Genomic DNA, 12,398 nt, shown 5'->3' on the forward strand with positions numbered 1-12,398 from the left:
CTGATTCATTGTTCTAACTGTCAAGGAAACTGTATAGCAGGGGTCTTGAAACTTGGCCCTTTTTTGACTTGTGGACTTCAACTCCCAGAATTCCTCAGCCAGGCACGCTGGCTGAGGAATTCTGGGAGTTGAAGTCCACAAGTCCTAAAAGGGCCAAGTTTGAAGACCCCTGATGTACAGAAATGTCCATGTGAATAATCAATAATTGACTTCAACTTAAGGCTACTGTACTTTTAAAGTATGATCAGATAATTCAGGGTCAAAAGTAATGCTATGGCCACACCATCTTTTTTCCCCTCCTCTTATGCTTCTGTACAACCATGATAAACTGCCACGTTGGAATATTTTACAGTGTCTCTTTTCTATCAACGAAGGGCGGGAAGTCGAGAAAGGGACACCGACAGAAGAACAATCGGATTTACTTTAAGACTTGTGGTGGAAAAAGAATGCATCTGATACCCACAAAGTGATATATTAGGCCTAGCCCTGGAACCATTGTATGCAAACAGCCCAGGTGGCAGTTTATTTTTAAGAAAACCACAAAACAGGTGCAGCTGCTATGATTGAGGAATAAAATAAACAAGATTTAATAATTAGGACAAGGACACAAAGTTGCTTAAAATCTCAGAAGAAAGCTATTATTTCACATTAGACTTTTCATCTCCTTTGAGCTATTACAGGTGGTCCTCGGCTTACAACTGTTTGTTTAGTGACCATTCAAAGTTACAACGGCACTGTAAAAAAGTGACATATGGCTGTTTTTCAGTTATGACCATAGTAAAATCCCCATGGTCATGTGACTAAAATTTGAGTGCTTGGTAACTGGCGTTTATTTATGACCGTCCTGGGGTCACCATTGGTAATCTTCCCAGCCAGATCTCTACAAGCCAATAGGGGAAGACAAATTTGTTTAATAGCCACAGGATTCAGTTAACAATTGTGGCACAAAGGTCATAAAATGAGGTGCAACTCACTTAACAACTGCCTCACTTAGCAGTTGGGCTCAATTGTGGTCCTAAGTCAAGGTATTATTATTATTTTTATTGCTGGTATTATCAAGAGGAAAAGGGAACAGGAGTTACCTAGACTTGTGGATTGGCTTGAATCAGCACCTTGTAACTATAAAGGTAAAGGTAAAGGTTCCCCCGCACATGTGTGCTAGTCGTTTCCAACTCTAGGGGCCGGTGCTCATCTCCGTTTCAAAGCCAAAGAGCCAGCATTTGTCCGAGGACGTCTCCGTGGTCATGTGGCTGGCATGACTAGACGCCAAAGGCACATGGAACGCTGTTACCTTCCCACCGTAGTGGTCCCTATTTTTCTACTTGCATTTTTACGTGCTTTCGAACTGCTAGGTTGGCAGAAGCTGGGACCAGTAACAGGCGCTCACTCTGTTATGCGGCACTCGGGATTCGACCCGCCAAACTGCCGACCATCTGATCGACAAGCTCAGCGTCCTAACCCACTGCGCCACTGCATCCCTTACCTTGTAACTATAGCTGTTTCCTAATTCTGGTAAAGATGAAGGTGCCCTCTAGCCAAATTCAACTCTTCCCTACATAGACAACAATCAGAGATATCGTGGTCACGAGTGGTCTCAAAACTTCAAGACGGCATTCACGACCCCATTGTTTTAATTGCACGATTGTAGCTGTCATCTTCTCTTTTTACATCCTGCCCCCAGCAGATCACATTGGAGGCAGTTTTCTTGGCTACAAGATGGGCATTGGACTTCCCAGTTTAGTCTCCATTCTTGGTCTTCCTTGGCTAGCTTCACATGCCACCTTGAGTTACTTATACAGGTGGAAGAAAAATCTAATAAGAAGTGAATAAAAACACTAGCCAGGTTAACCTTGCATCACTTCCAGAAAAAGCAGCCCCAGATCCCTGTTGAGACATTTAGTGACAGTAAAATTAATTACATATCCCTTTGTCTGGCTGTTATTTTGTTGTTGTTGTTAGTTGCGAAGTCGTGTCCGACCCATCGCGACCCTATGGACAATGTTCCTCCAGGCCTTCCTGTCCTCTACCATCTTCTGGAGTCCCTTTAAGCTCACGTCTACTGCTTCAGTGACTCCATCCAGCCACCTCGTTCTCTGTCGTCCCTTTCTTCTATTGCCCTCAATCTTTCCCAGCATTAGACTCTTCTCCAGTGAGTCCTTCCTTCTCATTAGGTGGCCAAAGTATTTGAGTTTTAGCTTCAGGATCTGGCCTTCTAAAGAGCAGTCAGGGTTGATCTCCTCTAGGACTGACCGGTTTGATCGCCTTGCAGTCCAAGGAACTCGCAGGAGTCTTCTCCAGCACTATAGTTCAAAGGCTTCAATTCTTTGGCGCTCAGCCTTTCTTATGGTCCAGCTTTCACTGCCATACATTGCAACTGGGAAGACCATAGCCTTGACTATACGCACTTTTGTTGACAGGGTGATGTCTCTGCTTTTTAGTGTGCTGTCTAGATTTGCCATGGCTTTCCTCCCAAGGAGCAAGCGTCTTTTAATTTCTTGGCTACAGTCCCCATCTGCAGTTATCTTGGAGCCCAGGAAAATAAAATCTGTCACTACCTCCATTTCTTCCCCATCTATTTGCCAGGAATTGAGAGGGCCAGATGCCATGATCTTGGTTTTCTTAATGTTTAGTTTCAACCCAAGTTTTGCACTCTCCTTCTTCACCCGCAACAAGAGGCTCTTTAGTTCTTCTTCACTTTCTGCCATTAGAGTGGTATCATCTGCATATCTTAGGTTGTTGATGTTTCTTCCGGCAATCTTAATTCCAACTTTTGATTCACCTAGCCCTGCCTTTCTCATGATGTGCTCTGCATATAAGTTAAATAGGCAAGGCGACAGTATACAGCCTTGCCGGACTCCTTTCCCAATTTTTAATGAATCAGTGGTTCCGTGTCCAGTTCTCACTGTTGCTTCTTGGCCCGCATATAGATTTCTCAAGAGACAAATAAGATGGTCTGGTATGCCCATCTCTTTAAGGACTTGCCACAGTTTGTTATGATCCACACAATCAAAGGCTTTAGCATAGTCAATGAAGCAGAAGTAGATGTTTTTCTGGAACTCTCTAGCTTTCTCCATGATCCAGCGTATGTTAGCAATTTGATCTCTAGTTCCTCTGCCTCTTCGAAATCCTGCCTGTACTTCTGGTAGTTCTCGATCCACATACTGCTGGAGTCTAGCTTGTAGGATTTTAAGCATACCTTTACTAGCATGAGAAATGAGTGCAATGGTGTGATAGTTTGAACATTCTTTGGCATTGCCTTTCTTTGGAATTGGAATGTAAACTGATCTTTTCCAATCCTGTGGCCACTGTTGAGTTTTCCAAATTTGCTGGCAAATTGAGTGTAGCACTTTTACTGCATCGTCTTTTAAGATTTTGAATAGCTCAGCTGGAATACTGTCACTTCCACTAGCTTTGTTGTTGCTCAGCTTTTCTAAGGCCCACTTCACTTCACATTCTAGGATGTCTGGCTCGAGGTCAGTGACCACCTCATTGTGATTATCAGGGACATTAAGCTCATTCTTGTATAGTTCTTCTGTGTAATTTTGCCACCTCTTCTTAATCTCTTCTGCTTCTGTTAGGTCCCTGCCATTTTGGTCCTTTATCATGCCCATTTTTGCATGAAACGTTCCTTTCATCTCTCCCAATTTTCTTGAAAAGATCTCTGGTCCTCCCTATTCTATTGTTTTCTTCTATTTCTTTGCATTGTTCATTTAAGAAGGCATTCTTATCTCTTCTAGCTATTCTTTGGAATTCTGCATTTAATTGGGCATATCTTTCTTTTTCTCCCTTGCCTTTCGCTTCCCTCCTTTCCTCAGCTATTTGCAAAGCTTCCTCAGACAGCCATTTTGATTTCTTGCATTTCTTTTTCTTTGGGATGGTTTTGGTTGCTACCTGTTGTACAATGTTGCGAACCTCTGTCCATAGTTCTTCAGGCACTCTGTCTATCAGATCTAATTCCTTAAATCTATTTGTCACCTCTACTGTATATTCAACAGGGATATGATTTAATTCATACCTGACTGGCTGTAGGAAACCTGTCATATTTCCACCTTAGGCTCACATAAAATGGCGCAGGTCTGGCTCAGGGCAGAGACAAGTTTTCAGATGACCTTGCTACGTGCAGACGGACACCCGTTGGAACACGTACAAGAAAGTAACACATACAAGATAGTTACAGGAACAAAGACATTCCATGCAGAAACGTAGCTAATTTATAACCTTAAGATACCTGCTTGATGTATAGTTGAAATGCAACCATTTGTAAACATAAGATAATTCCTTCCTGCATAACTAAAATGTAACCATTTAACTGCTTGTTGCTTGTGCTGACTTTGTAACCTATGTTAACTTGCTGACTTTGTAACCTGTGTTAACTTGCTGACTTTGTAACCTATGTTTCCAATAAAAGAGAGCTTAGGACTTCAGTCTGGGCCCTCATCCCGAGAACACTCAGAGAGACGTGTCCTCATTCATTGGCAAGTCCATGAGGAGCCCGCCGGGTGCGAAGAACCCGCAACTGGTGACCCCGACGTGATCTGCTGCGAGCGGATACGTCTCTGACGGTCTCCATACTCATAGCCTGGAATAGGCTGTGCACCCGATCTCGCCTCGTGAAGACGACGATCCATTCGTGAGTATGGGGAACAAATTTTCTAGGCAACAGGCAGCGCACCTGAAAGAGCTTGAGGAAATAGTCAGAACTTCTAATATTTTACTTAAAAGTAGTGGCAAACAATTGCCAGCAGTTTCAAAAAAGGAGCTGAAAGCTTTACTGAAATATATTTGGGAAAATACTCCGGCTTATCCGGAAAAGGGCTCGTTGAAAACAGGGACATGGAGAAAAATTGGAGAATGGCTCCATGAACCTCCTCGAGCACCTCCAAAAATGTTAACAACCTGGCGAGTCTTAAAGGAATGTTTGTTGATTCACGAAAAGGGACTTAAAGAAGCCTTTTCCGTTTCTCCGGCTCCCCCTCCTTATGAGGAACCTGTTCAGCCGGGAGAAACTCAGCAGGGCACCTCAGCTGCGGCTCCCAGTGCCCCTCAGGCTCAGCCAGAAGTAATTAACAATTATCCTAGAGAAGGAATGGTGGCAAATGCTGTTAGACAGGCCGCCCGATCAGGACAGCTAACATTGGAAGATTTGTCTTGCTATCCAGTAAACATCCAGCCAGCTCCGGCAGCTGGAGGAAATGCTGTTCACACATATGAAGGACTGCAATGGAATATAGTGAAAGATCTTAAAAAAGCTGTTGCTTCATATGGCATTCAATCGCCTTTTGTACAAGGACTCTTCGTTTCCATGGCCTCTACTTATGTGATGGCATTGGTAGACTGGAAGTCCATTGCACATATGATACTGACACCTTCACAATATGTAGTTTGGGAATCTGAGTATAAAAAAGAAATAGAGAAAAAAATTCTTGCTGGATTACCTAAAGGGGTAAATAGGGATCAATTATTTGGCACAGGACAATTCGTTACAAATGACCAACAGGCTCAAAGCCCAAGGGAGGCTTTTAATTTGATACAGGAAGGGGCTTTAGCAGCTTTCCGCAAGATAGATGATCCTCACGGAAAAGCTAAAATGTCTTTTGCAAAGGTTTATCAAGGTCCCAATCAGGCTTATTCAGACTTTGTGGATAAACTGCAGGAGGAAATAACAAGGCAAATAGACAATGAATATGCCCGAAATGAACTCCTGTTAAAATTGGCTTATGAAAATGCTAATGAAGACTGTAAGAAATTGTTAAAATCAATTATTGCCATGCCAAATGCTACTCTTGCTGATTATTTAAACGCATGTCGCATAGTAGGCACAACGGCATATTCCATGGATGCCCTGGCTATGGCACTAAATAATGGAGGACAAAGAAAACCAATGGGAAATTGCTTTCACTGTGGCAAGCCAGGCCATTTCAAATCTCAATGTAGAGCCCCTGGTGGAGGTGCCTCCAAATTTGGCAATCAATTGGCTAAACCAAAAACGGTGTGCCCCCGCTGCAAAAAGGGGTTCCATTGGGTCAATCAATGCCACGCCTCTTCTAGCTCCCAGCAGGGAAACTAGAGGAGGGGCAGTCAGCCAGCCCGACACCAAAGGCTGACATTTCTTTTCCTCTTAACACTTCTAACCCTTCTGAACTTTTCCCTGATCCTCTTTTTCATTCTCCCCCTATTCGCATAGTCGCCTCAGAAGAGGTTGAAATTAATGTTCCTGGCTTAGTCTATTTTCTGCCTACTGAACCCGATCCTAAATGCCCTTTACCTCCTAAAGGCCCACTCCTGGTTTTTCCTGTGCGCGATCTTATTGCTAGGGGAATTCTAGCTTCCCCATTCTTGCGAGACTCTCGTGACTTTTCCTCTGTTGCTATGGCAGTTACCGGAAACTCACCCACAATTTTTCACAAAGGGGACCTTGTGGCATCAGCCATTTTATTGGTCCCAGCCACGGCTCCGCCCTCCTCTGAGGTCACGGATGCGCTTGCAGTTGAGCAGCCAGTCCAAGATGGTCGCCCCATGATGACGTTTACTATCAATGACCAGAGTTTTTCTGGTTTATTGGATACAGGGGCGGACGTAAGTGTCATCCGATCTTCGGAATGGCCACAGGGCTGGGAGACTGAGAGCGCCCCTGCTGTCAGAGGAGTAGGGGGAATTCAACACGCCGTGCGCAGCAAGAGGTGGCTCCCGGTAACTTCTTCCTTTGTTTCTTCAGTCGCTTACTTTCAACCTATCATATTGCCTATTCACACAAATCTGTGGGGTCGTGATTTGATGCAACAGTTCCAAGCTAAATTGACACTTGAATAGATTCACTATGTCTATTTCACCCTTAAAGCTCCAATTGACAACTGATACTCCTGTTTGGATAAACCAATGGCCCCTCACCTTAGAAAAATTACACGCCTTAAAGCAATTAGTTAAGGAGCAATTGGAAAGTGCTCATATCGAGCCATCCAACAGTCCTTACAATACGCCTGTCTTTGTCATTAAAAAGAAATCTGGTAAATGGAGATTCCTACACGACCTCCGAGCGGTAAATTCCATAATTAAACCGATGGGGGCGCTACAACTTGGCCTGCCAAATCCGAATTTGATTCCTCAAAATTACGACCTCATGATCATTGACTTGAAAGATGCTTTCTTTTCTATTCCTTTATGTGAGGAAGATAGACAACTGTTTGCTTTTACTTTGCCTGTTCTCAATAACTCTGAACCTGCCCAAAGATACCAATGGAAGGTTTTACCTCAAGGCATGCTTAATAGCCCCACCATGTGTCAATGGTACGTGGCAAAAGTGTTGCAGCCATATCGTGATAAACATCCACATTTTTTGGTTTATCACTATATGGACGATATTTTAATTGCAGCACCAGGCCCCAAAGGAACTGTTATGGCAACTTTTGAATTTTTAACAAAAATTTTAAATCAGTTTGGATTTTTTGTCAGTCCACAAAAAGTTCAACACATGTCGCCTTATTCCTATTTAGGCCATAAGCTTTTATCTACAGCAGCTTTTCCTCATATTCCAAAATTATTTTTGCCATCAGAACCAACATTGGTACAATTGCAGCAATATCTAGGAACCATTAATTGGGCAAGACCATATCTGTCCTTAACAACATCAGATTTGTCTCCTTTGTTTCATGCTTTAACGTTAGGAAAGCATCCAGCAGACAAAATCTGTTTGTCAGAACAACATATTAAAACTTTGCAGTTGGTAAATGCTGCATTAAAAAAGATCTGGGTAGATCGTATGGTTATCAATGTTCCTTTTGCTGCTATTATTTTAAACACACCTGGACTGTTTACTGCTGCTATTGTTCAATGTGCTAACCAATTGAAAATTTTGGAGTGGGTTCATTTATCCCATACGCCCAAAGTTTCTATTTTAACCAGAGAAGCACAATTGGCTCAATTGATTTTTAAAATCCGTCACCAAACGAAAGCCTTGATTGGGCTGGAGATAGACACTCTTTTTGTGCCTATGTCTTTGCGGATTTGGGAATCATTTTTTCAAACCTCCAGTGAATTGCAATTTTCCTTAGCTGATTGGCATGGCAAGGTTTCTTGCCACCCACCACCCGATTATCGTTTGCAAATTGTTCGCACTGTACCCATTGACTGGTTGTCACCCTTGTCTCCTCACCCCCTACATTCGGCTGTTACAGTTTTTGCAGATGGGAGCAAGGAGTGTGGCGCCTGTGCCTGGTTGGAAAATGGTCAATGGATAACCAAGCAAACAACACCCCAGCGGTCAGCTCAAAAAGCTGAACTGGCTGCTTCAATTTTGGCTTGTCAACTTTTTTCCTTTCAACCTTTGTGGATAGCTTTTATGTTTATCACACAATTCAAGTGATTTATGGATCTTATTTATCCCCATCCATTCAACCAGATTTGTTACAACTTTTTTTAACCTTGCAAAATTTGCTTTTTGAACGCCAACATCCTGTTTTTGTTGCTCACATTCGTAGTCATCAGCCTTTTCCAGGTTTTTTGCAAGAGGGAAACACTGTTGCAGATCAGGCTGCCTCCAGACCTTCGGCCTGTTCCTTGCAACCCCTCACCCCCTGGGAAAGTCATTCATATTTTCATCAAAATTCCAAAGCTTTGCAAAAGCAGTTTGGCATCACCGCTGCAGAAGCTATTGCAATTCGCCAGCAGTGTCCAACCTGCAGCCAACAAGCCACTGCAATCCCTATGGGTGTCAATCCAAGGGGATTGGAGCCTTGCCAAATTTGGCAAATGGATGTCACACAATATGCACCATTTGCCCCATGGAAGTATTTGCATGTTTCAATTGATACTTTTTCAGGATTCATCATGGCTACCCCCCAAAGGGGAGAAGCCACCAAACATGTCATTAATCATTGTATTCGGACCTTTGCAGTGCTGGGATGTCCAAAAGAACTCAAAACAGATAATGGCCCTGCCTATAGCAGTCAAGCCATGGCAGAATTTTGTCATTATTGGCAAATAACACACAAATTTGGAATTCCATATAATAGCCAAGGCCAAGCCTTGGTGGAAAGGGCTAACCAAACCTTGAAACATGCTTTAGATCGCTATAAAAATCAGAACGGGGGAAAACGAAGCCCCAACCTCCCAGCAGTGCAAGACACTCTTAACCTTTGCCTCTACACTCTAAACTTTTCAAACTTGACTGGCCATCCCTTAACCACAGCTGCAGAGCGGCATTTTTCTTCTTCTTCTTCAGATCTCCCTAAGCCACAGGTTTGGTACCGACAACTTCCAGACCTAACTTGGCAAGGCCCTGCAGACCTTATCACCTGGGGCAGAGGCTACGCTGCAGTCCAACTGCCAGACAAAGTGCTGTGGATCCCTGGTCGCCATGTTCGCCCATATCATGCCTCCACAAAAACAACTACAGACCCCGCTAAAGATGACAGCATGGTTTGTGACTTTTTTCAGCCTTGCTCTAACACCACTGCCTGATGCCACTAAAGCACAATTCCATCTGAAAGCTTACCCCAGACGTCAACTCCACTTCACCAGCTATCCCATCCTGTTCTTTACACCTTTGACATTGCTTCCAGTCAAAAATGACTCTTTTCACACTGTTTTTGCCCATCGCATGGACCCAGAAGGAACAACCTGTTGTCAACAACGAGTCTATGGTCATTTATCATCATCATCCATGTCGAGTTTTGCTTCAACTTATTGTTAGCCCCAGGACCACTGGCTTCTATTATTTATTGTCAAGGTTTCAGTAGAGGACGCCAATTTAAAGACTGGGTAGAACTTGCTTCCATTGATAACTTTGCTAAACCTCCCCTCTCCCAGGACTTGTTTGTTTACACGCATCGTTATAAGACCAAGGCAAGACAGATGAACATGTATAAAGTTTTGTCCCGGCGTCAACGTTCCGCTGATACTCAGACTGAGGGACAATGTGAACTCTGTATGGTTACCACCAAGTTAGGTACAACAATAACCAAAACATTTATATTATGCAAAATCGATTGGCCCTGGACTATCTCTTAGCTAAAGAAGGGGGGGTATGTGGAAAATTTAATCTTACAAATTGTTGTATTGAAATTGATGACAGTGGGAAAGTGATTCAGGAGATCACAGACAAAATGATTAAAGTAGCTCATGTTCCTGTTCAAACATGGAATGGTTTTAACTTTCAGGAATTATTTGGCTCCTGGTTTCCCAAATTACCTGGTTTGCAAGCTATTGTAGCTTTAATTAGTATGATTGCTTTAGGATGTGTTATATTGCCTTGTGTTTTACCTATTTTTGTTAGAACTATCTCTAATAGCATTTCATTTATAGCAGAGCAACGTGCCATCAAGCATGCAAATGCCTTGTGGGAAAGAAAATATCAGTTATTGCCTCAAGAAGACCTTGAGTCAGATACTACGGACCGTGCCATTGAAAAGGCCTCCTTCGCATTAGACACAGATGGCGAGGAGGGCCAAAAGAAAGCCTTATGCTTAGCAACGGAATGCACCACATCTCTGTCCTCCTGAGCCCCTTGGGTCTAAAAAACAAAAAAGGAGGAGATGTAGGAAACCTGTCATATTTCCACCTTAGGCTCACATAAAATGGCGCAGGTCTGGCTCAGGGCAGAGACAAGTTTTCAGATGACCTTGCTACGTGCAGACGGACACCCGTTGGAACACGTACAAGAAAGTAACACATACAAGATAGTTACAGGAACAAAGACATTCCATGCAGAAACGTAGCTAATTTATAACCTTAAGATACCTGCTTGATGTATAGTTGAAATGCAACCATTTGTAAACATAAGATAATTCCTTCCTGCATAACTAAAATGTAACCATTTAACTGCTTGTTGCTTGTGCTGACTTTGTAACCTATGTTAACTTGCTGACTTTGTAACCTGTGTTAACTTGCTGACTTTGTAACCTATGTTTCCAATAAAAGAGAGCTTAGGACTTCAGTCTGGGCCCTCATCCCGAGAACACTCAGAGAGACGTGTCCTCATTCATTGGCAAGTCCATGAGGAGCCCGCCGGGTGCGAAGAACCCGCAACTGGCCTAGCGCTTTTCCCTACTTTCTTTAATTTAAGCCTAAACTTTGCAAGGAGAAGCTCATGATCTGAGCCACAGTCAGCTCCTGGTCTTGTTTTTACTGACTGTATAGAGCTTCTCCATCTTTGGCTGCAGAGCATATAGTCAATCTGATTTCTGTGTTGACCGTCTGGTGATGTCCATGTGTAAAGTCGTCTCTTGGGTTGTTGGAAAAGAGTGTTTGCTATGACCATCGTATTCTCTTGACAAAATTCTATCAGCCTGTGCCCTGCTTCATTTTGTACTCCAAGGCCAAACTTGCCTGTTATTCCAGTTATCTTTTGGCTTCCTACTTTAGCGTTCCAATCCCCCATGATGATAAGGACATCATTTTTTGGTGTTAGTTCTATAAGGTGCTGTAGGGCTTCATAGAACCGGTCAATTTCATCCTCTTCAGCACCGGTGGTTGGGGCATAGACTTGGACTACTGTGATATTGAATGGTTTGCCTTGGATTCGAACTGAAATCATTCTGTCATTTTGAGGATTGTATCCCAGTATTGCTTTTCCTATTTTTTTATTGACTATGAAGGCTACTCCATTTCTTCTGAGGGATTCTTGCCCGCAGTAGTATACCTGATGGTCATCTGAATTAAATTCACCCATTCCTAAGATGTCAATGTTCAGTATTGTCATCTCTTGTTTGACCACGTCCAGCTTTCCTTGATTCATGGATCTTACATTCCAGGTTCCTATGGAGAAAAAATCTTTACAGCAACGGACTTTCCTTTCACCACCAGACATATCCACAGCTGAGCGTCCTTTCGGCTTTGGCCCAGTCGCTTCATTCTTTCTGGCGCTACTAGTACTAGCCCTCTGCTCTTCCCCAGTAGCATATTGGACGCCTTCCGACCTGAGGGGCTCATCTTCCAGTGTCATATCGTTTTGCCTTTTGGTACTGTCCATAGGGTTTTCATGGCAAAGATACTGGAGTGGTTTGCCATTTCCTTCTCCAGTGGATCAGGTTTTGTCAGAACTCTCTGCTATGACCTTTCCGTCTTGGGTGGCCCTGCACGGCATAGCTCATAGCTTCATTGAATTACGCAAGCCCCTTCGCCACGACAAGGCAGTAATCCATGAAGGGGCTGGCTGTTATTACTAGTTTGCAAATCTAAGGAACCAGAATAAAAAGCACACAGTAATCATACAGTATAAAAACGGACAGTAGAGTCCAGATAGTTGGTAGATGATATAGTTATAGGTGACAGACAGACAGATAGAGAGAGAGACTGATAGGTAGATGGTAGATAGATATCAATAGATAGATAGATGAGAGACTGATAGGTAGATAGTAGATGTAGATAGATAAATGTATATAGATGATAGATTAGATAAATAA

The sequence above is a fragment of the Vipera ursinii genome (assembly GCF_947247035.1).
Source record: "Vipera ursinii genome assembly, chromosome: 7".
In the NCBI taxonomy this organism is placed as follows: domain Eukaryota; kingdom Metazoa; phylum Chordata; class Lepidosauria; order Squamata; family Viperidae; genus Vipera; species Vipera ursinii.